The sequence below is a fragment of the Rhincodon typus genome, unplaced genomic scaffold, assembly GCF_021869965.1.
Source record: "Rhincodon typus isolate 14 unplaced genomic scaffold, sRhiTyp1.1 hic_rhity00004220, whole genome shotgun sequence".
NCBI classification, from domain to species: domain Eukaryota; kingdom Metazoa; phylum Chordata; class Chondrichthyes; order Orectolobiformes; family Rhincodontidae; genus Rhincodon; species Rhincodon typus.
Window position 1 is genome coordinate 9589 of NW_025969858.1, and position 3998 is coordinate 13586.

The 3998-nt window shown below is 44.6% G+C and overlaps 1 non-coding gene across 1 annotated transcript; it reads right to left on the reverse strand.

Annotated features, from left to right (window-relative positions):
- Nucleotides 1–3850: 3850 nt before the first annotated feature.
- On the reverse strand, nucleotides 3851–3923 carry trnaf-gaa. The gene has a single exon. It is a non-coding gene; the product is annotated as a tRNA-Phe (tRNA).
- Nucleotides 3924–3998: the final 75 nt, after the last annotated feature.

Here is a 3998-nt window from a genome sequence, read left to right on the forward strand (position 1 = left end):
GGAGTAGAATTTCTCCTTGTCCTCAGCTGCTGCAGTTGGTGCATATGCACTGAAAACTGTGATGTATTGGTTCCGAGGAAGAGTAATCAGAGTGCCATGAGGCATTCACTTATTCTGCAGGGGGAGTCTTTGAATTGGTTCATCAGTTCATTTTTGATGGTGAAGCTGACTGCATGGATGTAGTGTTCTTCTTTGGCCTTGCCTTTCCAGAAGAAGGTATAGGCACCACTTTGCTCTCTGAGCTGTCCTTCCCCTGCCTGCTGGGTTTGATTCAGGGTAGCGATGTCTATATCATAGATCCTGAGTTTCCAAGCAATAATGGCAGAGCAGCATTCCAGTCTGTCACTGGCAGGACTGTTCATAAGGGTCCTGGTGTTCCTGACTTTATCCTGAGGGTGTGGAAGGTGCCTGTGAAACAGTTATTTTAATGTGGGGAAACCATTGCACACTGATTACCACATCTTATTAGCAGTGCAAGGTCATGGTCCAGTGGTTAGGGGTGTCCAAGACAATAGGAGACCAGGCACTGTTGTTTGGCCTTAAATTGTCTGCAGTGGAGTGCAGACATGATGAGATTATGGGAGGACCTAGGGCTGTCCACAGATTTGGCCCTCATTGACTGTGTATTTACTGGATTGGATGTATAGATTAGGGGGATGCAGCTAACAATGACATCAATGTTGCACATAGTTATTGCAAGGCAAAAAGCTACAAAAAAATGTTGTATTCAGCTGGGAAAGTTAGAGTGTCATTGACATTTCTTTTCTGAGTTGTGTTAAGACGGCAACTGGACCCCATGTGAAAGCCAGATTTGGAGTAGTATCTGACCTCTTCCACATAGGGTAAAAGAGTTCAGAATAAAGGTCGCTTGTCCTGCTGAACACAGAACTCAAGGTCCCTCTTAGAAATTTTTTCCTACAACAGTCTGTCCTTGAGGATATTCACACTGCCTCTAAACTGACCTGGTTTTCCTTCAATTCTTGTCTGTGCATCAACCTCCACTGTGCCTTCAAACCATATCCCACAACCTGCCAAATCAGTTTATCTTCCCAGCCCCCAAAACCCACCAATACATCAGTGAATGTGCTTTGCATCCTCTCTAGTGCAGTCACACCTTTGTAGTGAGGTGACCAGAACTGCACACTAAACGCCATCCGTGGCGTAAATAATGTTTAATACAGCTCATCATGACCTATCTATTCTTCTTCTTAATGCCTGGACTAATAAAGGCAAGTATTCCATCATTCGTCTTTACCATGAATACAAATGCAAAGTATATGTATAAGGGGTCACCCAGGTCTCTGGCTCCACAGATAGATTGCTGTAATGTTCCTGAATGGCCCTAAAATACTTAGAAAATGCCTTGAAATTTTCCTCTAAATTACCTGCCAGGGTTTTGATAATTCTTTGCTCTAGTTTCATTTTTGTTAAGTAACCCCTCACCACTCTAGTATTACTGTTGTTTTGAGATGTTGGTTCCTGCTTTACCCTTCTTCCTGATCCAATCTTGTACAAATCTCAACATCAATGGTTCTCTGGACTAATTGGTCACACACTTCACCAGTACATAAACATGTAGGCCGAGCACTGTCACAAATTTTTTTTTTTCACTCATAGGACATGAGCATAGCTGTCTCAGACAGCATTTATTGCCAATCCCTAGTTGCCCTTGCAAACATGGTGTCTTCTTGAACCACTGCCATTCACTTAGTATAAGTACACTCACAATGCCATCAGTGAGGGCATTCCAGATTTTGACACAGTGATACTGAAGGAACAATAATATATTTCCTTGTATGGTGTATGGCTTGGTGGTGGCATTCCCAAGTATCTTGACTATCTAGATTGATGTGTTCTGGACTTGGAAGGGGCTGTTTAAGGAGTCTTGGTGATTTTAAACAGTGTATGTTGTAAATGGTGCACACAAGGCTTTAATGATGAAGTAATGAATCATAGAATCAAACAGTAGAGAAAAGGCCCTTCAGCACATCAAGTCTGCATGGACAATACATTGCTAAAGCTAAACTTTGCGAGACATGTTCAACTTATTTAAGAGGCTATTAGATAGGCATATGGATGATAGTATAAGGTAGGGGTAGAGGTTAGATAGAACTTAGGTTTAGGGTAAAAGTTCGACACAACATTGTGGGCCAAAGGGCCTGTACTGTGCTGTACAGTTCTATGTTCTATGTTCCAGAACTTGGCCAGGAGCTTCCAATATGATGTTTAAATGGAGCATATGCCAGACTAAGAGATTGGACATTGTCTGAGGTGGTATATGATGCTGCTGTTGCTGATGGCCCACAGTGTCTCATGGATGCCTAGACTTTGAGTTGCAAGATCTGTATAAAGACTTTCCCATTTAGAATGGTGACATTGCCAGACAACAGAATCGAGGCAACACTCAATATGAAGTTGGAGCATCATCTATACATAATTGTGCAGTGGTGAGTCTGAAGAAGTAACTGCCCGCTTCTTAACAAAATGGCCATTTGATGCACTGCGTAAATGCAAAGCAAGAATGGAATCAACTTCATCCAGGAAACAGGACGGATGGAGCTGCATCTTACTAATACTGTCGTGGCCAAATGTACATGAATAGTTGAACCAGCAAAGCGAGGTGCAGAAGGAGCCCGTGACACCCCGATCGCTCCTCAATCAAAATAAGGAACCAAGTCTAGCACTTTGCTCGCTCCCTCAGTGCCTTGGCATCTGCCCTATATATTTGGAGCAAATTTCTTCAAGACGTTGCCCTTTTCATTCAAAACTCCCTCATATCATTCAGACTCTTGTCTCAACACACACACGCACACCCACGCAACACATGTTGCTTCAGCCACTGCCTCTTTACACCATCTACTCTCTTTATTATTCCTTTTCCACACTTCATTCTGCACAATCATTTCTGATGCGGGCTGCTTATGTTTAGCACAAGGACTGTTGCGCACTCGTCACCAATCAAAGCATAACAAGCAACTCGTCCCCCAAGTCGTCAACTCATTCCAAAACATGCTCTTAGCTGTCTGTGCTCCATTCACCATCAACATCTCTCGCCGACTTCACTCCATCTCCACTCGACACATTCTCAAACTAGTCCGTCATGCCCATCTGCCTGCCATTTCATCATTTCACTCTATATCCCAGCAGCTTTGCGATCAACCCAATGCTCCTCAACCAGCTGAACCATTCGCTTCTGCCTCGGCTTCAGTTCGCCCACTATTAAAATCATCATTAAGAACTCTGCAGGCTCCACAAATCCCGAGCGCTCCTCAACGTTCTGTAAATGCGCACGTCTACAACACTCGAATCAACCAAAAGTCGGACGCTCTTGAGCCTGCCGGCTTCCCACCCGCAAATTCGCCATTGCGTTCAGGGATCGCCTCTTTTGACAACGTAGAATTGCAAGCAGAAATGTGAGTGAGTGATTAGTGAGTGAGTGAATGAGTGAATGAGTGAATGAGTGAATGAGAGAGAAAGAGGAGAGACAGTCAATGTGAGTGCAATGGCCAGCATGAACGTTTTGCTGACTCTCAGATTGACATCTGCATTCACAGCTGTTGTTGAATTTTTGACTTTGAGTTGCTGCAGGATTGAGGTTTTGTCTATTTCACCATTTTGGAACACTTGATACACAGTGAATGAGAGAAGAAATGAGCAAAGAGCCAGGAAGCAAAAGACGGCGGAGGTCAGAAGGGACACGTCAATTGTTGCACGCGCGCGATGGAGAAGGAGGCGGAGGCCAGCAAATTCGGAGATGTGATCAAAGCAACCGTTGAGCCAGCAGAAGGAGGGCTTCGCTCTCCTCCATCACAGCTAAACAAAGGCTGACCCGCTCAGCGAGCTCGTATTGTGCCGAAACCCGGGATTGAACCAGGGACCTTTAGATCTTCAGTCTAACGCTCTCCCAACTGAGCTATTTCGGCTGGCAATCTGCGCCGCAAAAGAAGCCAGCAAGTCTAGCACTTTGCTCGCTCCCTCAGTCCCTTGGCATCTGCCCT